This window comes from Ursus arctos, unplaced genomic scaffold, assembly GCF_023065955.2.
Source record: "Ursus arctos isolate Adak ecotype North America unplaced genomic scaffold, UrsArc2.0 scaffold_16, whole genome shotgun sequence".
Taxonomy (NCBI): Eukaryota; Metazoa; Chordata; class Mammalia; order Carnivora; family Ursidae; genus Ursus; species Ursus arctos.
In genome coordinates this window covers 22,406,824-22,428,464 of record NW_026622830.1, presented here as the reverse complement: position 1 = coordinate 22,428,464, position 21,641 = coordinate 22,406,824, and the positions used below count along the sequence as shown (strand labels likewise).

At 54.6% G+C, this 21,641-nt stretch overlaps 1 protein-coding gene across 8 annotated transcripts in view; it reads left to right on the top strand.

Annotated features, from left to right (window-relative positions):
- The window catches only part of EPB41L1 (erythrocyte membrane protein band 4.1 like 1), a 122,766-nt gene that overhangs the window by 12,654 nt on the left and 88,471 nt on the right, over positions 1-21,641 (top strand). For 2 of the 8 annotated variants that reach the window (XM_048222127.2, XM_057312546.1), the window contains exon 2: positions 3,338-3,388. The exons of 5 other annotated variants lie outside the window; for them this stretch is intronic. The gene's annotated coding sequence lies outside the window, so the exon portion shown is untranslated. Of the gene's footprint in view, positions 1-3,337; positions 3,389-17,152; positions 17,844-21,641 lie in introns of those variants that run through there. One more of the 8 variants, XM_057312547.1, reaches the window with a different exon arrangement.

The following is a 21,641-nucleotide window of genomic DNA, read 5'->3' as shown; positions in this document are numbered from 1 at the left end:
CAGTTGGTTCAACATCCGGCTCTTGATTTCGGCTCAGGTCGTGATCTCAGGGTTGTGAGATCGAGCCCTGCATTGGCTCCGTGCTCAGTGCAGAGTCTGCTTAGCCCTCTCCCTCCCCCTCCGCTCCCCCCACTTCGTGCTTGCCTGTGCAGGCATGCTGTCTCTCTCTCAAATAAATAAAATAAATACAATCTTCAAAAAAATTGATTTCACCCATTCCTTTGCACTTTTTATAATGCAGCTACAGAAAATTTTATTCTTTTATTTATTTTTTAAGAGCAAAGGAGAGCGAGGGGGCGGGAGGAGCAGAGGGGGAGGGAGAGAGAATTTCATGCAGGCTCCACACCCAGCACAGAGCCAACTGTGGGGCTCGATCCCAAAACCCTGAGATCATGATCTGAGCTGAAATCAAGAGTTGGACGCTTAACCGACTGAGCCACACAGGCGCCCCGCTACTGAAAATTTTAAATTATGTATGTAGCTTGCATTATGTTTCTATTGGACAGTGCGGTTCTAGCCAGAGAGTTGAGCTGGACATATCTGAATAATAATACAAGACTATAAAGACTAGTTACTTGGGGCAGCTGTGTGTGGGGGTTGGAGATCAGCTATTCCTCAGCCCTCCCTCCCCCACTGCCTAGATCTGGACCATGCCCTGCGGTGGAATGTTACCCTGGATAACCCCGCAGCCTCAAGGATAAGATTAAGAGTTCTGAGGTCAAATGAAAAGCCTGCATCTGGGTGGCCGCCCCACTCACTTGCTGTGTGGGTGACCTTGGGCAAGTCACTTCACTTGGCTGAAACTTAGTCTGTCATCCGTCAATTTAGATTCGCAGTGGGATTTCCCTCCTTGATGGAGGGGTTACCTGTGCCGGATTCCAAGTGTGGGATTTAGCGCAGTGCCTGGCACGGGTCCGCGGTCAGATATCGGCGGTGGCGGTGGTTACTACTTCTGGTTGCGGGGGTTTTTGCTACTGCTGCTGCATCCGTCAGCTTGAGTTCTCCCCTTCTATTTGTCTAAAGGGGGCATTGGCCAGAAGAAAAGGAGAGGTTAAAAGAGCTTGACTGTGGATGCGGGATGAGGATTGGGGTGAGGGTCGCTTTGTTCGTTGCATCAGGGGATTTCTTGCCTTTGAGGTAACTCCTTGGATCTTCCCATTCTGTAAGTGATCAGGCAAAGATACGTACCCATTTTACAGATGAGGATGCCAAAGGCCTGTTGAGGGGAAGTGACCTGGCTATATGGCCAGAGCCCACGTGCAGGACTTCCCAACCCTATTGTAATATTGGAGCCAGCGTTGAGAGGCCACCTTTTGGGGTTATAGGAGCAGGGACTGATCAGGGGTCTGGAGCTTGTGAGGAGTGGTTATTATTAGTCTCTTGTAAGTGGGGATCTGAACACCATTCAGAATAACCATCTCGTTCTTGAGTTGAAGAAACAGAGAACTGAGCGTGTGTGTACGTGTGTGTGTGACCTGCCTAGGATCACACAGCAAGTTGGTGGCCAAGCTGGATCCGTTTCGGTTTGTTTAAATCCAGCCCTCAGCCCAGCCCTGGCAGGACGATGGCCCTGCTGGTCAGCGCCCTCCTCTCTTGCCCAGTCCCGAGAGAGGGCTTCTGAGAAAGAGGCTTTTGTGTCACCGGCTCCTTCTGGTTTCCTCTCAAGGTAGCTTCGCCGCTCCCTGCCATATCTGCCCAGATTTACATTTGTCCCTGTTCCAGGTTTATAGGGCCCTGAAATCTGAAGTTTCTCTACACACATCGTCTTTCTAGATATCCACGGGGAAGACCATGGGCTTTTTCGTCAAGGAGGCCTGAGTTCAAATCCCTCTACTCCCTTTAATTCTCTCTGTGGCCTTGGTCAAGTCACTTGTAATATCTTGGTCTCACCTTCCTCTCTGAGAAGCGGGAACCAAAATGGTGCGCGCATGACCTAGTGGTTCCGAACGCAGGCTCTGGGCCTCCCCCCTGCGCCGGTTCACTGCAGGGGTCTTCAGTGAGTCATTTCGCTTTCTGGGTCTCGCTTTCCACCTGTGTAAGTGGAGGCCGCTGCTTCCATGGTCGTTGTGATAAGGCACTGTGCCGAGCTTCCCACGAAGCCTCTCACCGAATCCTCCTGCTGGACCTGGGAGCAGACACTGTCACTCCGATCTACCACAGGAGGAAACCAAGCCTAAGAGCAGTGAAGTGACTTGCCCCGGGCCTCAGAATGAGTGAGAGAGAGAGGAGGGGGGAGAGAGAGAGAGAGATGGGGCCGGAATTCAAACCATCCCAAACTTCTACCCGCTGTCCTGCACGTCTCCCTAGGCATGCTCGCTACCTGGCCTCTGTGGTTAACCCCAGACTCTGGAAAACAGTGGATGGGGAAGCCAGGGGCAGCTGCTGGGTGACTGATGTCACAGCTGGAGTGACAGTGTCCTGAGGCCTGTGCTGGCCTCTGGAGCTGCGGTAGAGAGCAGGCAGTGGGGCTCGCAGCTTTTGCTCCTGCTGGTCCGCCCTCAGCCCAAGTGACCTTCCTCTTCACCTGCTTCTTGTGATCTGTGTGAAGTGGAGGCATCTTGTCCCCCCCCCCCCGGAGATTTAGTGTTCTGAGTCCAGGGGACCTGAGGTTTCTCCCTCCAACACCCCTGCCCCGTTGTGTACGAGGCTGAACCTGCCGCTAAGCCTTAAATCGTCTGTGAGTGAATTAGGCCAGAACACAATGTTAATGCTAAAAAGAACGTAGGGACCACTGAGTCCAACTGTATTTGTTTTACATATGGGGAAACCGAGGCAAGGAGAGGCCAGGTTGAGAGAGCAATGGGTATGTTTTTTACCGCCCCAGGAGCTGGAGGACTCACATGGAAGGAGGTGCCTGAGGGGTGGGTGGGCCTCTGCGCTCCCTCCTCCCTCCACATCCAGTCCCCCACCAAATTCTTTGGGTACCACCTCTTAAGGATCTCTTGAATCCATCCACCTCTTTCTAGCTCTACTGTGACCACCGCAGTCTGGGCGCTGGGAACCCCTAATATGCACACTGAGAGCTGCCCGTTTCCAGTCTGCTCCCTACCCTGCGAATCAATGATTGCCCACTGCTCTTAGAATGAAGACTGAACTCTTCACCTCGGCCTCCCAGGCCCTCTCTGCCCCCCGCGGGCCGCCTCAGCTTCTGAAGTGTTCCTTTCCCTTCTGCTCTGCTGCGGAGTCACACAGGCCTTTCTGTTTAACAGGTTCAGCAACTTCCCGAAGGTTTCTCTGACAGCTAACTGCCAGCCTCTCGGTTTCCAGCTCATTGCTGGGTCCACGCACTCGCACTCCCGTTGGTTTGGGAGGACCTAACGCTGTTTCCTCCTTGCAGGTGCCTGACCGACGTCCTTTCCCCGGGGGAGCTGGTGCGGACGGAGGAGGGGTGAGTGTTACACAGGCACAGCCCAAGTCTCCTTCTAGCGCTCGGGGTGGTCATATGGGTCTCAAGCTCTCTACTGGGAGATGTTTTACTGCTGGGAGGCATGAGGGTTTGTCTAGGCCACAGATTTCTGGTGGGTGTAAAAAGCAGGTGCTGAGGGTCCTCTCTGTTTTGGCTTATTTTGAGGTAGGGCTAAAATCCCTGTTCATTAAGCACGTCTGCGTTGGGCCGTGTGCTTGCCTGGGCCACCGTGGCTGGCGATGGATGGCTTTGGACCTGAAGTTGGATCTGCTGACCCTGCAGCCCTGGTTTTCTTTTGCTTCTCCACTCCTAGATGTCCCCTAGAGGGTGTTTTCATTCTGGTTCTGCCACTGACTCCTAAGTGACCGTGGGTGGCCACGTTTCTTTGTGTTGGCCTCAGGATCCTATATATACTGTCGGGGCAGGGGGCAGGGACCAGGGGAAGGTGGGGTGAGAGTAAATGAGTTGTTTTCACAGTGTCCAGAAGGAAAATCCCCTTTTCAACTGAGCCCCAGAGAATGTCAATGTACAAAATAGCCAGAGGGGGTGCAGGGTGGTTGAAGTTGGGGCAGGTGTGGGGGACTCTAATTGGCTAATTCCCCAGCCCCGCCCCGGCAGCCTCCAGATAATGACAGGGAACCCTCCCTTGGCTCAGCACAAGATGATTTGCAAACCACCGGCATGGGGTGTGTCAGAACCCTTTTCCAGCTCGGAGGTTCTGTGGCTCTGGCAGGGTGAGGGCAGGGAGCGAGCTGAGCCAATGAAGTTACACTGATTGGGACGCTGTGAAGTAATATGCAAATGTCATCGTGGTTTATTAGTAAGGCACAACTGGCAGGGGTCTGTGATGCTGTCATACTGGAATCCTCTGGTTTTTGTTTTTGATTAGATTGGAGGCACCTCTGTACCCCTGGGGAACTGTGTGTGTGTGTGTGTGTGTGTGTGTGTGTGTGTGTCTGGGGAGCAGGAGCTATGGGGATGAGGTGGGGCCCGAGCCAGCTCGGGCAGGTAGAGTAAATGCCAAGCAGAGCTGGGAGTGTGTTGCTCTGGGGGGGGGGGGGGTAAGGGGTGGCTTTAGCTCTAGTTGAAAGGAGCGATTTGGCTCTTTCCTGCCAGCACATGGGCCCCACAGAGATCTCTGGGCAGGAAGCACTGGGAACAAGGAATCCTCTGTCCACAGTCACAGCACAGGCAGGCTAGAGGAGATGGATTAGGAGTTCCCAGGAGGGGGCCTGCTGGTCTTTCCCTGACATTTGGGCAAATGGGTAGGGAGGGGGGGAACTAAGTGTGTGTGTGCATGGGCTGTGGGGGAGTGTGAGCGTGGTAAAGGGAGGTGCAGGGGGGGAGCTAAGTGTGTGTGTGCATGGGCTGTGGGGGAGTGTGAGCGTGGTAAACGGGGGTGCAGGGGGGGAGCTAAGTGTGTGTGTGCATGGGCTGTGGGGGAGTGTGAGCGTGGTAAAGGGGGGTGCAAGGGGGGAGCTAAGTGTGTGTGTGCATGGGCTGTGGGGGAGTGTGAGCGTGGTAAACGGGGGTGCAGGGGGGGAGCTAAGTGTGTGTGTGCATGGGCTGTGGGGGAGTGTGAGCGTGGTAAAGGGGGGTGCAGGGGGGAGCTAAGTGTGTGTGTGCATGGGCTGTGGGGGAGTGTGAGCGTGGTAAAGGGAGGTGCAGGGGGGGAGCTAAGTGTGTGTGTGCATGGGCTGTGGGGGAGTGTGAGTGTGGTAAAGGGAGGTGCAGGGGGGAGCTAAGTGTGTGTGTGCATGGGCTGTGGGGGAGTGTGAGCGTGGTAAAGGGGGGTACAGGGGGGAGCTAAGTGTGTGTGTGCATGGGCTGGGGGGGAGTGTGAGCATGGTAAAGGGGGGTGCAGGTTGGCTCATACATTTATTCTACAAGTTCCTCAAGCTTCTGGAAGCTGGCCGAGGAGCCAGGCTCAGAAGCAGGCAGCTCTGTAGGGGTTAGAGCCAAGAAAGATGAGACTCTAGGTATTAACCGCCATCGGTTTACTGGAGGAGACAGGAAATGCGAGAAGTGATAGATTTTCGCAGGGAGCCTGAAACACTGGAAATCGTGTGGCCTGCAAGTCCGGAACTGGGCCTCCGTGTTCTCTTCTGTATGTTACAGATGGACACATCAGCCTGGCTACTTATTAATGCTCTTCTGAGATGCAGTTAGGGTAGGGTATTTCAAATCTCTTGGGGGCAGCAGAATCCCAGTATGTAGCGTTCGTAGCAAAACTGCTGTGGTCGAATTGGCTGCAGTTCGTCCAGAATCTCGCTGCCCCCCCTCACTGCCCTTTGTTCCACGGGTGTTTTGGGAGGTGCAGATGCCCAGGGCTCCAGGAAGCAATGTCTGAAGACCCCTGGGTCAGGGTGATTCCTGAGAACATGGTTTGGAGACTGTCCCTTGCAGCCCCGATGGTGGAGATTGTGCCAGAATGTACAGGAGGGACAGTTATTATACTGCCTCCTGCCCTGCCTGTGGCCAGCATACACCTTACCTAGGTTAGGGCCTCTATAATTGGGCATGGGTTTTTCATAAATAAGGTGACAAAAGCGCAACTCAAAGCAGTTTAAACCAGAAAAGGACTTTAACGGATCCTGGGGCGGTCTGTGGAACTGAAGGATGAGGAGTCGAGTGGACTCTCCATCTCTCTCCCACCACTGCTGTCTCTCCTCTCTGCTCTTATTAGGAACTCTCTGTCCACTACCCCAGCTTAGCAACCCAGACAGAAAAAAGGGAACTATTTTTCTTCTAGGATCTACGTATCAATCCAAGGGGATAGTCATTGTTGCTGGGGGATAGGACATTCTGAGTGGCCAGGCCTGGGTCATAGGCCTACCTGTGTAGCTAACGGGGGACCAGGGCTGTAACCAGAAGGGGAGTGAGGCCTGCTGGGCAGACAGAACCATGAGAGCATGCTAGGGTGTTGGTGGAGTCCTGGGTTATAGGACAGTGAACAGTTCATAGGCCTGCAAGGGGCTCTAACTCCTCTCTTCGGTGATAGTAATACAAATGCCAACAATGATAATATAGGTCATGTTTATTGAATTACTCTCCCTGTGCTGAGCGTGTTCTGTTGCTTTATGGGTATTATTTCATTTAATCCTCAATAAATAGTACCCACCTGTGTCTTTTGGGTGGGTACTGTTACTGTCCCCATTGTAGAGATGGGGAGCTGAGGCACAGTTAGTGGAGGTCACACATGGAGTGAGGGGAGGCCAGGAGTCCGGCTTCAGATCCCGTCTCTATGACCGCATCTGTTTGCCTCGGTCAGGAGTTCTGGTGGCCGTCCGATAGCCACTGGCGGTGCTCCATGCCGCGGAGCTCGCGACCTGCCGAGGCGCCCCTCCCAGGTCCCACGGCTCTGCCTGCGGGAGAGGGCTTCTGAATGTTGCCTGCAGATCTGCCTCCGTGTAAATCCATCCATCCAGTACGTGGCTCTGTGGCCGATGTAAAGAGCAATCCTCTGTGAACCTCCTGAAAGGTCACCGCCAGAAATAAATCCCATTACTGAGCTCTCGCTCTGTGCCAGGCTCTGTGCTGAATCCTTAGTGTGCGTTAGCTCGTTTAACTGCAGCAACGGGGCGCCTGGGGGGCTCATTTGGGTAAGCGTCTGCCTTCAGCTCAGGTCATGATCCCAGGGTCCTGGGATGGAGCCGGCATCGGACTCCCTGCTCAGCGGGGTTCCCCCCCTCCCTCTGCCTGCTGCTCCCCCTGTTTGTGCACTCTCCCTCTCTCTCTGTCAAATAAAGAAATAAAATCTTAAAAAAAAATAATTGCAACAACAACCCTAGGGGGAAGGTACTATTATTGCGCCCATTTTCCGGAGGAAACTGAGGCTCAGTCAGGCAAGTGACTTTCCCGTGGTCAGATGGCTAGTAAATGGCAAAACCTGGTGTTGGAGCTCAGGTCTGCCCAGCTTCAAAGCCTGTGCTGGGAACCGCTGCAGTCATCTGTGTCCCCCAGAGGGGAAATAAATGTGTGGCGGTGTGGCTGTGACCTAATCAGCAGTGCAAATCGCCATGGAAGAGGGACGGGAAAAGTACAACTGTCACTCAGGAGAGAGCGCGGGGAAAGCGGGGCAGCATAGGCATGGCAGTCAAATGTGCTTCCTGGAGGAGGGGCCATTGGGCCTTGAGCGGCTGGATTTGGACGGGAAGGCTCTCTAGGAGGAGGGAGCTGCCTGAGGAAAGGCATGGAAGGGAGAAGCGGGAGCAGTTCAGTTTGGCTGGAACTAAGAAGTGGGGGGAGGAGGGTGGCCAGCTGTCTTTCAGGCTTCACAGAGGGAGCCCCTCCTTCCATGCCCTTCTCTTCAGAGATACGAAGAGGTTTGATTGTCTCCAGCTGCTGCACACAGGTGCCCGGTTCCTTCACCTTTTCTCCCAGGTGGATGGTGGACAAAGGGCATCTGGGCACCAACAGGTGTCAGTCCTTCATTCATTTCCTCCTGGTGGTGAAGGTGGGGAAAGTGCCCCCCTGTGGCCCACTGCCCCATCGGCCTCCCCTCCAAACAGCACAGCTCACGGAAGCAGGATGGTTTCTTTTTCTTCCTCCCTTCCTCTCTCTCTCTTTCGCAGGATGGTTTCTAACAGCCTTGGCCAATGGTGGGATTTCCCAGCCCCTCCCCAGGCAGCAGGCTGAAGCATGTACCTCTAACCCACAGAGAGGCCCCCTTCTCTTCTCCGCTTCCCTCTCCACACACTGCTAATCTCATCTACCTTGTCGGACGATGGACAATGCCCTCAGAGCTTGGGCTCTGTCCTAGGAGTGCCTTCAGATTTTTCTTAAGGAACTCAAGATTGGGGAATGAACGAGTGTATTGTTAGCCCTGGGAGCCTCCCTGGTTTCAAAGAATGGAAAAATGGCAGCCATATTTATTCACCCAGACTCAGTGTATCAGAGGGCTTATCACCCCATTTTACAGATGAGGAAGCCGAGGTTCAGAGAAGGAAAAGGACACAGGTGCCATTGTCACAGGAAGGTGGCTGCGTCATTATCTCCTGCAGGAGGGATGAAAGTGTGGGAGACCCAACAAGGACAGTGTCCCCTCCCCCACCCCTCTTGCCTACCCACTTCTCCTCTGATAGCAGGACTCTGAAATGCCAACTCTGGCTGCCCTGGCTGCTCCCCAGCCTCCCCCCCATGTGGATACAGATCATTCCCCTGTGGCTTGCTGCTTGTCTGAGAGCTAGAGGGGCTATCCTGGGGGGGCCCAGCCTTCACAAACGTTGTCCAGACAAGACCCAGATGTCTAGCATTCCTTCTGTGACCCCTGTTTCTCTGGGATCTCTGGATTTTTCCAACCCGTCTTGGAGGGATTCCAGCATTTCTATGGAGGGAAAAGAGGCAGGGAAGGGCAGAGGAATTCTTTCATTGGGGGGGGGGGTTTCATCCCCCTGGTCCTTATCACCGGGCTCACACCTGGACTAGAATCGGAGTCTCTTATATTTTTCCTACAAAGGGCTTTTCTGTTCATCATCCCAGCAGATCTCCCCCATAAACCTGAGAGGTAAGGCAGCAAAGGTATAGTTATCCCCCTTTTGTGGGTGGGTTGATGGAGGCTCAGAGAAGGTAAGTGGCTTCTCCAAGGCCATACGGCTAACGAGTGGCAGAGCAGAGCTAGAAGAGGGAAATCAGTGTCCGGGAACCTGAGCTCTTATTGCCCAGTGCTGACGGCTATTAGGACAGCTGCTGAGACTCCCTCTTAGGTGCATCCCGGTATATGGGGATTATGTCCCCAGTTTGAACCTTCCCAAGCTTCCTAAGGCCTGTGGAATAAAGTTTCACTCATCAGCTCCGGATCTGAGAGTTTCCCAACCAGTCTCAACCTACCACTCTGACCAGTCTTGGCTGACCTAACAGGCTGGCCTTTCTCTTCCCACAAGGTGGATGAGATTTGCCATTTGTTGGGGAGGACCCCTCTGTGGGTTGTTGGAGGCATGTGTTTCAGCCTGCTGCCCAGGGAGTGGATGGGGAAATTGAGGCCAGGGTCAACCGAATGGTTGCATTTGGGACAGCTAGAGAGGCAAGTGGGGGCAGGGGGAAAGGTTTGGACTGGGTGGATGTGTTGGGCCCTTTCCCAGAAAATCCACAACTTTGTTTCACTAAGGGGAACACAGTGTCCACTAAGTGTTTACTTTTTGCTCCATTTCTGTCCCAGAGAAATTCTTGCTAGGGGCACCCTGGGCTTTCCTAGAAAAGTATCTGGCCCCAACCAGGGAGAGCCCTGGGTTCCTTAGGCGCACTGGGGGCTTCAGCTCAGTGCTTGGTGAGAATAACTGGGATTCTGCAGTTGGATAGTGGTGATAGTTGCACACCTCTGTGAATATAGTGCTGGCACGTTCTTTACCTCTAGACCTCCCTGGAGTTGGGGGAGGCAGGGAGCAAAGGCTCTGAGACTGGCCTCCTGGGCCTTATAGAAGCCATGTTGGCCTCTAGAATTTGTTGCTGACCAAGGTTAGTTTCTCATTTTGTGCTTGGGGAAGCCGAGACTCAGACTAGGATAGTGACTGGTGTAGGTTGCCGGCCACAGCGAGCCCTGGGTGCAGAGCGGGGGGCCCGCAGTGCAGGAGGGACAGCGTTTCAAAACTAGAAGAGCAAACACTGCCTTCTTTGTGTGCGTGTTCCTGAGAAGGTCTCAGGAAAGGTCTGAACAAATGACCTGGGCAGGTCCCTTTCCCTCTCTGAGCCTCAGTTTCCCTGTCTGGATCCACTCTCTACAGTCCTTTGTATTTCTGGTCTTCTGCGGCCAATGAGCTGAGTCACGTGCTTGCCAAGTTTTCCTGGGGGCTCAGTTGCCTCATTTGTCAAACAAGGACAACAGAATTAGCCAGTCCTGTCTACCTCTAGGGTTACTATACCATGGTCAGTGAAGTGAGCACGTCCCTTCAGGACCACATCAGGCTTTGGCATGAGGGGAGTCGCTTTAAACAAGGTGACATGAAGCTGAAAGGAGCTCGAGCTCCAGACTCAGACACACTTGAGGATAGACCCTGCTCTGTCACCTCCTGTATGGATTTGAGCGAGATACTTCATTTCTCTGTGCCTTAGTCTTACCGTCTGTAAAATGGGGACAGCCCGAGTGCTTACTTAGGAGGTTAGGGAGCCCAAACGAGAGCATGCAGGCCACGTGTCTGGTACCGTGCCTGGCACACAGCAAGTGCTTCATAGCGGGTGGGAGTTACTGTGTCGTTGATAACTGCAGAGATGATGACAGTTGACATTTAGAGATTGGGGCTCTGTGGGGCCAGCAGGGCTAGTGATGGCAGTGTTATTGTTATTAATAATCTCTTCTGTCTTTCTGGCATTTCACAGTGTACAAAGCACGTTCATATCCGTCACTGTGCGTAGCCTTCAGAGCACTCCGGAACGGAGGCAGGTGTTTACTTTACAAATGCAGTTGTGGGTCTTGAGAGGGGAGGGTGGCTTGCCACGACTTCAGCCTGGGTCTCCAGGCAGCTCAACTCCGGGCCAGAGGTCCAGTGGGTGCCGGCCTCGGGGCCTGGCGGCATGACATTGTCACGCCCTAACTTTTGCAGAGTGGGTGAATGACCCAAGGAATGACCGAGTGACTGGCTCAGTGACCTTGTCAAGTCACAGGAACACACACATACAGGCCTTGAGGTACATGTGGTGTGAGTGGGAGGCAACCTGTTTCTCATCTTTGGGCCCAGGATTTCTAGAGCTCTGTGCCAACAGTGTCCCTGCCTTTTCCATATAGCCTGTCTGCATCCTGAGCCCCGAAAAGCCAGATTCATCTTTTCTCCCTACTGTTTCCTGCTCCCCCCACCTGCACCCCGGTGCTTGGGCCTGGGATAGGTTTGGCCTCCACATTGCCCCATGTGCCAGGACGCAGAGGTGAACACAGCGGGCATGATCGGTGTCGAACAGCAGACTTCTTACCAGTCTCTGGCCGTTCCCAGGGGGTGGTGAGGATGTGGGGTGCATGATTTTGGATTTGGAAAAATGTCTCTGCTGTGGGAGGTAGCATGTGATAGGAGTCCGGGGCTGGGGGTCCGTTCTCGGCGGTGGGTCCACTTCTGCTGTGCCTTGCTGTGTGACCTTAGGGCAGTCCCTGCCTCTCTCTGGGCCTCTTCCTTCCTGTCTACCAAAGGAGGGGATTGGTTGAGATAGGAGAATAGTCCCTGACGTGAGGGGGGCACCTGCCCGGCTCCTGTGTTCTGTGCTCACAGGAGCCTAGGCTGATGCCAAGGTCCCTTCCTGCCTAGCAGCTGGCTCCTGGGTCTGTCAGGCCTTGGGAATGTCTCTGAGCACCAGGAAAAAGTTGGTCGGATCATCACCTCCCACACAGTCTGGCCTGAGGATCTGCCCACTGTCCTGTGGGCTCCGCTGTGCCAGGCTGGCTTTGGTGCTGCCGGAACCCTTCCAGCAAGGCACCCCCGACACAAGCCAGCCCTGTGTCACAGGGTCTGGGCACTTGTGGGTGTACACTCTTGTGCTTTCCTTTGGGCAGGAGGTAGTGAGAGATGGGGTGGAGACAGGGTGAGAGCGAAGCTTCAAGCTTCCTGAAACTACAGAGCTGACCCAGCCCCTCCTCAGGAAGGCTGGTGAGACCCAAGCCTGAGAGGGCAGGTTTTCCCGAGTCTGCACTGAGCGTCCCAGAGCTCTGTGAGAACACAGCTGTCCTGATCCCCTCCCCCCACGGATGCATCTACTATGCTCAGCTGGTTCCTGGGCCTTGGACCTGGCAGGTCACAGGGTGGCAGGACTTCATCCTGTTGGCCGTGGTTGGGAGGGGGAAGCGTCTGGGCATCATTATTGTCACATTTCCCTGCCTCCTGCTATGTTTCTCAGATAAGTTCCTGGATCTCTTGCTCTAGTGGCACTGACAGCTGGCGTGTTGAGTTTCCGGAGGAGGAAGGGAAGCAGAGGGCAGGCCCTTGTGCCAGCTGGGGACAGGACGCCTGGTGCGTCCTGGCTGTGCCTCATTCCAGGTGTGAGCCCCCATCCTGGCCCCGGGGCAGTGCCTGTGCGGCCTGGCCGGCAGGCCGAGGAGGAACCTCTCTGGGCCCGCCCTGCCCCCCAGCTCCGGGTGTCTGTAGCCTACCTACCCGAGGCCCTGCAGCTCCGGGCTGTGCCACTTGGCCCTGGCGTGGGGACTGGTCTGGCAGGTTTTGCCACACCCGTGAGCTGTGGGAAATCTGGGAGTTCAGGCAGGGCAGGCCAGAGGAGGCAGTGCTGCCCTGTCCTTGACCCCTCCCCCCCCCCAATTCCAGCCTCCCCTCTGTCCTCTTTCCCACCTTTCTCAGGGAAGCTGCCCAGGGAGCTGGAAAGCAGAGCTGTGGGAGTCCTCATCAGCATGTGACTGTGGGCAAATCCCCTATTGGACCTCTGTCTTCATCTGTCCAGTGGGGCTTTGGGCTTTTCAATCCTCAAGCAGCCACATCCTAGGATTCCAGTTAAAGCTCCGCCATTTTCTCTCCATCTCCGGAACAAGTTAGAGCACACCCAGCCTCAGAACGGGTCAAATGAGGGCCACAACCCTCTCTTGCTTCCTGGGGGTGGTGACGGGAGCAGCTAACATCCTAGCCAGTATCCAGTCTCCATTAGAAGGGTTTTCTGTCTGTATTCTGGCCTGCCCTTGGCTGGCTTCAGCAGAAAGAGAGTGTACCTAGGGGTGGGGCTTACTATAGGCCCCTCTCCCTTATCCTGAGCCTGGAATTTGCCCGAGAACCAGGCTCTCTGAGCTGCTCCACGGTAAGGTGGGGGAGAACAAGAACCCAGGCGGAAGCCTCAGCATGTGCTGCCTCTGCTTCCTCCTGACCTGCAGATCAGCCCAGGGTCCCGTTCAGGGGAAAGGGAAGGCACCCTCTCTTCCACTGCCACAGCCCCACCATACGACGCCGGGCAAGTCGTATCCTTTTGCTGGATCACGTCTGACAGTCAAAAGTATGCAGATCATATGTCCTCAGAAAACTCAAATTCTGACAATGTATAGATCAGGAGAAGGAATAGAAGCTAAAGAGGACATTTGCAGCCTGGGATGGGGGAGAGAGAGAAGGAAAGGGAATTAGCGTGTTTTGAGCCAGCACAATGCCAGTTACTTTGCATAAGTTACATACATTATTTATATTCCCAAGTCTCCTTTCCAAGTGGCAGCCAAAGTGATGTTTGTAAAACACAGATCAGACCTTGTCACTCAGTGTCTTTCCTCTGCCCGTAGCATAAACTCAACTCTTTATCATGGCCTGTAGGGCCCTGAATAAGCTGGTCCGGGCCTCTCCCTCTAGCCATGTAGCTCCCCGCTGGTCATCAGCTCAGCTGTAGGAGTCTTCTCTCTGTGTAACAAATTCTTCCCTGCCTCAGGACCTTTACACCTGCCGTTCCTTCTGCTTAGAATTCTCTTTCTGTGGCTCTTGGCAGCCTTGGGTCCTTCTTCTCCTTTACGACTCAGCTTTCTTAGACACCTCCCTCCCCGCCCCGCTGGACTGCTCTCTGCCTTTGCCTCTTGACTCCTTGTTACACTTATCACAGTTTGTAACCATTTGTGTTTTATTTTCCATGTCATGTTCACTCTTGACTTCACATTGCACAGCACATAGTAGGTATTCAAGCAGGATTCGCTGGATGAATGAATGAATGAGTTGTAGAGACATGCGAGTGCTAGCAGAGTGCCCAGCTTAGGGCCTGGCCTTAGTAGGTGCTCAATAAACAGCAGCTTTTAGTGAGAAGCAACACGGGTGGTGAATACCCCCCAGTGTGTTGTGGCTGAGCGTGTGTGCCTGGGGGCCAGGGCTACAGTGGGCAAGGTTGAGAAGGCGAACTGGTACCAGGTCCTGGTGGTCCCTGATGCTGGGCCGAGAGTTAGACTTCCTGAAAGACGTTGCTGGGAGGCCTTGCTGGGTCGGTAGTGGTAGCTGTAGAGCGGTCCTCCTGCCATGTGAGCCCAGACCCTGTGTGTGCTTGCAGAGCTCATGCTGTGTGGTGGCGGGGAGCGCCAGTCGGGGAGCACACGGGGACCCGGCTGGGGCCCCTCTGGAGGCACTCTCTGAGGCAGACTATCCCCAGAGGCCCACACGGAAGTGGTGCTATTGGGAATGTGCTGGGGGTTTTGTTTCCACATCGCCCACCACTGCACTGTCCCTGAGGGGTCAGCCTGGCCGCCTAAGTGGCAGATGCTTGAATTTCTACCCTGGCTCTGCCTCCTTATCAGCCATGTGACTTCTGCCTTGCCTGGTCACGGGTCTGATTCTGTTTCTTCAGCTGTCAAGAGGCCACCTTTAGTGCAGGCCTCCTAGGGTCTTGGTGATAGTGAACGAAGTAGTGAATGCACAGGGCCTGACGAAGGGCCTGGCACATACCGAGCACTCCGTGAGGGGAGCTGTCCCCTTCACTCTACAGCAGGGGCTTTGGAAAGGGCGTTCAAGGCAGCGGGAATCCCCAGTGCAAAGAGCAAGGTGCAGAGGCATGAAACAGGAGGGTGCCCTGGAGTGGCTGGAGATGGCTGTCCCTCTTGGGATGGCAGGAAAGGAAAGTGGAGCCCAGGCAGGCCCCGCTCCCGAGCACGTGTATATTGGGCCGGGAGCTGGAATTTGATCGGGGGACAATGAGGGCCACTGCACGCCCTTAGGTTGGGAACGGGGTGATCTGATTTCTGGCAGTGGGAGGGTGGGTTGCAGGAGCAAGGCTGGAGGCCGGAGACCAGTGGGCAGGCTATGGGTGTGGTGGGCTGAGAAACTCGGGCGCGGAGAAGTAGGGAAGAGGGAAACCAGATCAGGGTGCAGGGCCTGAAGCAGGGGTGGGGGTGGGAGGGGAGGGAAGGCAGCCGTGTCCTGGATGGCTGCAGGATTTCTCCATAGGGAGACTGAGGGATTGCAGAGCTGAATGCATAGCGGATGCATGTGGGTTTTGATGTCAACAGTTTGACTTTTCTGGAATCAAGGAGCTTTCTGAGAAACTTCTGTTTTCATTCTGACTCTCCATGTGGAAAACCTTTCTGGAATCTCTGAGTGATTGACCCCTCCCTGAGTGACAAGAGAGCTCACTCCAGCGCTGTGCACACTTCCTCCTTGTGGGGCTAGGGACTGGACGAGGGAGGGGACAGCCTGGCCTGTAGGTGACCAAAGCTGGGGGTGTTGTTTGGAAGCTGTTTTCAAGGGACCATCGTTTTCTCGTGATTTTCTTCCTTTTCCTCAAAGTGTGTAGAAAGAAGCAATTCCAGTTAGTGGGACGTGGTGTGTATTCCAAGGGCCTTGGCCTGGGCTAGGCAACCTTTCAAAAGGTAAGCTCCTCCTCGTCCCCTCTCCCCATTATTTTTTGGTGAGCATGGACTGGGGGCTGTTGTTCCAGAGAACCGTGGGTCTTAGATCTCGCACTTTATAGATGGGGGAAAATGAGACCCCTGGCAAAGCGGATGAGACTTGCTTGGGTCCGCTTGTAAATTAATCCCAGAGCTGGGCTTGGGCCGGGTGCCGGTCCTCCTGCTCCAGGCCGTGCTTGGCTCTGCAGCTGGCCCTGCCTCTCCGAGGAGTGTGGGGGTGACGAACTGACACACATCCACACAGGCCCCCATCCCAGCTCCGAGGCACACACCTGGTGACAGTAGATACCCGCAGACTGGGCAGAACTCAAGTACTGTCTGCAGCTCCCCACTCAGAAGCCCGTCCGTCCCCATCCTTCCAATCTGAGATGGGCCTAGGCACGTAGCTGGAGGCTGGGGGTGAGCACTGAAGGATTGGGTTGGTTCCTTCCTTATGAGGAAAGGAGACGAGAACCCTCTCTGGATGGGGTGGAGGCAGTCCACATCCCTACTCCAGCTGATTGCTGTGCTCAGGAGAGACCTTTGTCTGCGTTGCCAGGGGAACCAAAGTTTCTGCCTCCTTCCAGTGCTGTGATTGGCTCCTGGTGGAGCTTGAGCTTTGGTGAATGGAAGGGCCTTCCTCCTGCCTACATCTTTCATGGGGTGAGACACCAGAGTGAGGCTGCGGTCCCCATGGAAGCACCACATAGATTTCTGTGCTCCACTCCCTCAGCCGTAGAGGTGATGGGTCCGCTTCTTCATTCACTCATTCGTTTCTCCCGGGCAGCGTCTGCTCCAGGCCCTTCACTCTGTAGGTCCGGGAAAGCTAACCTAAGAGTCGGAAGACCTGCATTCGAATCCTGACACAGCCACAGACTCACTCCTGGCCTTAGGTGGGCCCCTTCCCCTCCCTGGGCCTCAGTTTCCCTACCTGTAAAAACAAAGGCCTTGGGCTGAACCTCTGGTCCTTCCAGTTCTGAATTTCCTGACCACAAAACCCACAGCCTCTTCTTTTTGGCCTTTGTACTCCCGTCTAGCCTCTGACTGTGTTGTCTAAGGTTGAATGCATGGCAGAATAGGGAGTTGCAAACAGCCGCTAGCATTGTTCTGTTTTGTTTGTTTTTCTTCCTAGGAAATTTGTGTTCTCTCAAGTTTCTCCTAGAAGCCCCAAATCCTGCAGCCCTTCTTAAGTCATTCCTTCCACCTGTCACTAGGCTCGGGGTAAATGGGCCGGGGATGGCCAGTGATGGATGCCCCATCTCTGCTCAGGGAGGGGCTGGGCCGTGTGTAGAATGGGGCCTGCTGGGGCAGGTGGGTCGTTGGGTGAACCCTGCGGCCCAGCAGTCCTGGGTTCCGGGCCTAACTCAGCCACGTGTTGGCTAAGTGACCTTGGCAGGGCTGCTCGGCTCAGTTTCGGCATCCGTGGCGCAGGAATTGTAATGCCACCGCAGGGAGCTGTTACAGAGGTAGAACAAAATGACGTGTCCGCCGTACTGGAGGCACCATGTCCCCTTCCCCAGTCTCTGCCCTGAAATTGCGAGGAGCTGGGTCAGGTCTGGATCGGAGGGCTTGACGTGGCTGACCGTAGAAACTGCTCATTCCTGGCAGTGCCGAACGGCAGGGAGAGAAAAGTGTTGCCTTGGGCGGGTGATGTCTGAGTGGGGGAGGCTGTGTGTCAGAGCTAATGTTTGAATAACACTTTTAAGATCCTCCAGGGACCTCAAATGAGGATGTTTCAGATGAGCTGAAATCAGAGCAAAGTAAAGAGGCTGAGCTCACTGGCAGGAAAGGGGGTGGCCTAATTGATACTGGCCTTGTCTTGGCCCAGCCACGCTCATTACCGCAGGCTGGCTGGGCTGTGGGCAGCAGGAAGGGTTGCCAGTTTCCTTAGAATGGGGGTGTCAAGGGGGCCATCTGGTAGTGACTCAGCCCTGCTTCTTGTTGGCTCACTAGATTGAGGGTCAGAGGTGTCTTCTTAGGTCACTGGCCTTCAGAGCCTAGTTTAGCTTTCAGCTCTGTGGCCCAGCCTCCCTCCACGTCTGGGCTGTAGAAGCAGCAACCGGACTTGGCCACCGCCTGCCACGTGTGCGGGGGGAGGCAGGAGTGGGACAGTGAAGTTGGACGTCAGTTGCTGGGGAGCCTTCCCTCCTGGGCTCAGGTTGACCTGAGGGCCGTGATGAGGTGGGTGTAGAGAGGGAGGAAGGGGGTTTTCAGGAGAAGGAAGCAGGCTGGGGGTGTGTGGGTGGGTGGGTGGGGGAATGTGTGTGAACGGGTATGTGACTCCGCATGCCTGTGTGTCTGCTTATATCCAGGAGGCCTAGAATCTGAGGGACGTGTCTCAAAGAGGCCGAGAAGGGCCCAAGGAGCGAGTGTGTGTGTGTGTGTGTGTGTGTGTGCCGTGCACCGTGGTAGAATCAGTGAGTGGTTATGGATCAGGAAAATCCTGACCAGGTTCTTCTGCGAGGCGGCCTCTGTTCTGCTTGGGCTGGGACAGGAGTCCGTGGCCATGGGTGTGGTACATGGTTGCTCCTCTTACTGCTTGGTTTGTCTTGGGAATGCCGCTCCTGGGGACACTGGTCATGGTGGGAGCACTCGGAGACTCCTCAGTGGGGAACAGGGGGGTCAATAACTAGAGCCTTCTTGGCACCCGGCTTGCCTTGTGAATACGGTCAGGGGCATACGGGCCAGCACTGGGTACCAGCGCCTCGCAGGAGCCACTGACCCCAGGGATCCCCCTCTTCCCTCTCTTTCCTCCATCTCCACCACACCACACCCTTCTTTCTGGCTTTGCCACTGCCTCTCCGGCCACTTCTCGTTCACCTCTTCCCCCTTCTTTCCTCGACGTCTCCCTGTGTGGGTTCCTCAGGGCTTCATCATGGTTATTGTTGTTTTTTTAAAGGAAACTTCCTTTTTTATTATTTTTTAAATTATTTTATTTATTTATGAGAGAGAGAGAGCAAGAGAGAGAGAGAGCATGAGCAGGAGGAGGGGCAGAGGGAGAAGCAGACTCCCCGCTGGGCAGGGAGCCCCACGGTGGACTTGATCCCAGAACTCCAGGATCATGACCTGAGCTGAAGGTAGACATTTACCCAACTGAGCCACCCAGGCGCCTCTAGAGGAAACTTTCTTTTTTAAATTAAGAAGGTAACAACACAGTACAGGGATTTTAAAAAGCAGGAAGAGGGAAAAAGAGACTCCTTAGTATGAGTATGGTTGGGAGTTTGGTGTGTTTCCTTCCCACTCTCCCCTCCGCCCCTTTCTTGGGTAGCCGTAGTCCTCCTGGTGCATCTCAGGGCTGTCCCGTGTGTTCCCTCGGCCGTGTCTGCGGAGCGGCCTTCTGCGTCGTTACAGAGAGTCCCATCAGATACAAGACCAATTCACCCCTTTCCCTGTGCTGGTCATTCAGGTTGTTTCCAGTCTTTGCTCTGATGAATAACACTGCAGTGAACGTTGCACGAGGTGCTTTTGCTGTATTTTAGGTGATGCCTGTTAGTGGGGGGATGCCAGGAGTAGCATTCTGGGTCAAGAGCTGCGGATCCCTTCCAAGCTCCTGGTAGATCTTGCCGGATTGCTGGGCCCCTTGAAAGCCCAGCATCCACCGAGTGGAAGGGCAGGCTGTTTTTGACCCCCCTCAGTTCTGCCGAACCGGTTCCTTGTGCGCAGGGGGTGTCGGGACCATCCTCTGTCTAGCCATCATTCACGCTAGGAGGGGGCCCGGGTAGGGCTGTGGAGTGAGGCAGCCTAGGTTCAAAGCAGGCTCCCCTCTCCACCTGCTTGAGTCCAGCTCCTCAGCCGTAAAATGGGTATAATGAGAGTGTCCGTCTCGCAAGGTGTGGTGACGATGGTGAGGTTCAGAGAGAGGAAGCCACCTAGTGATTTGGCCAGGCTTCTGACCTTCTGGTGGTCTCTTTCCCAGATGCTGGCCTACCCCTGGGGATGGTCTGATTTATGGAGGCCCGTGTCCCTGTGTTGGAGAATGTGTTAGAGGGGCCCAGTCCCTGGAGTAGAGTGTAAGGTGGGACCTCTCCCTTTCCTTCCAGAACTATCTCCCTTTCCCCCCTTTTCTGGGGTGCTGTTTCCCCCATAGATATCTCTCTGGATTAGAGTTTGAGCCCCTATCAAGTGTAATCCCTGGAGGTGCATATAGGGTTCATGTTGGCCCCAGGAATCCCCCTGGCTGGCCCTTGGGGAGAGAGTTTCGTCAGGGGCTTCAAACCTGGAGTTTCAAAGGTGGGCTCCAAGGATCCTTAGGTGGCTGTAATAGTTTCTTTCCTACTGCTTTTGCAACAAATTACCACATGTTTAGTGTCTTAAAATAACCCAGATTTATTAGTTTATAGTCTTGGAGGTCAGAAGTCTGGAACTGGGCCTTATGGGGCTAAGATCAAGGTGTTGACAGGGCTGCCTTCCTTTCGCCTTCTGTCCCCCCTCCAGCAACGGCATCGCTCCAACCTCTGGTTCCACCGTCACACCTCCTTCTGTGACTTCAGTCCCCGGCTTCCCTCTTTCACTTATAAGGACCTAAGCATTGATTAGATGGGGACCACGTGGATGATTCAGAAGAATCTCATCTCAAACTTCTTAACCTAATCACACGTGCAAAGTCCCTTCTGCCATGTGAGGTAACATACAGATTTAGGGGTTAGAACACGGATATCGTTGGGGGGCCATTATTCTGCCTATCACAGTGACCAATACCAGGAGTCTCTCTGGATTGGTGGACCCCCAGGTACTGTGGGAGCTCTACCACCAGCCTCTATGATGGAGGAAAGGCCAGGGGAACCCAGACCTAATTATGCTTGGTTGGGGAGAGGCCTGAGAGACCATATCCCCAGATTCTCTGTGATGGAGGGCTCTGAGGGGAGGCAGTGTACCCTGTGACCGTGCGACAAAGTGTTCCACGAGGCAAACATCAGAGAACATAGCTCCCGGCCTTGAAGGTTAGGACAGGCGAGGAACCGCGCCAGGAAGCCGAGGAGCCCTGTTTACGCACCGCCATCACTGTTGTGTGTATATGTGTTTGTGTCTATGTTCACTCATCTGCGTCTCTGCAGCGGAGCTCGTGGGAGGGGCCCAGGCACAACTCTTTAAAAAGGCCCTTTCTGTTCTTGTTCTAAGCAAAATAATTACACAAGTGACTAATTTTATCCCTAATCCCATAATTACTTTATTATGTAGCTGATGAGAGGGCCCTGAGCTGTGCCTATGGTGCCACTTTGGCGGCTGGCCCAGCTGGCCTGCTCTGCCAGCACGGAGCCCCACCCTGCTTCTGACCCGTGTCCACCACGATGGCAAGTTGCTCAGTTCTGTTCTGGCCGAGAGCAGCTACACTTTGGTATTTGGGGTCTCTTCCCTCTCAGATCTACGCACAAGCACGGTTGCCTGGACGCTAAGCGCTCGTGTTTATAGAATTAAGTCGGTAGGAGTCAAGAGATCTGGGTTCTACTTCACCTCCTTAACTTGCTCCGTGACCTTAAGCAAGTCATTTCCATCTGGGTCACGACTCTATTGTCTGTCACCCGGGGCCCTTGCCAGCTTTAACACCCCATGACTGCATGAGGGGAACTGACGGCACTAGAGCTTTGAGACTCAGGTGCCTTGTGCCACCTGCTGGCGGCGTGCTTCAGCCTTGGGTTCAGACTGGAGATACCGTGCTAGCGGTAGGCAGTGTTCAGCAGGTGCTTACCCCACAGCAAACGCTGTGCCAGGTCCTTCCTGTATATTTTTCTCATTCTGTACCATGACTACGTGAGGCGGGCTTTAGAGAAGAGGCAACTGAAGCAGGGATTGCCAGCGTGACTTGCCCGCCAGGGAGTAGCAGAGCTAGGGCTATAACCTGTCCCCTTAGCTGCCGTCCTCCACCGTCTTCTAATATATAAGCAAATGAAGGGCCATTCAGCAAGGAGGGGGTGGAGCTGGGATTTGAACCCAGTCTGCCTGTCCCCAAAGTTCTTGCTTTTCGCATAAGGCCAGCCTTCC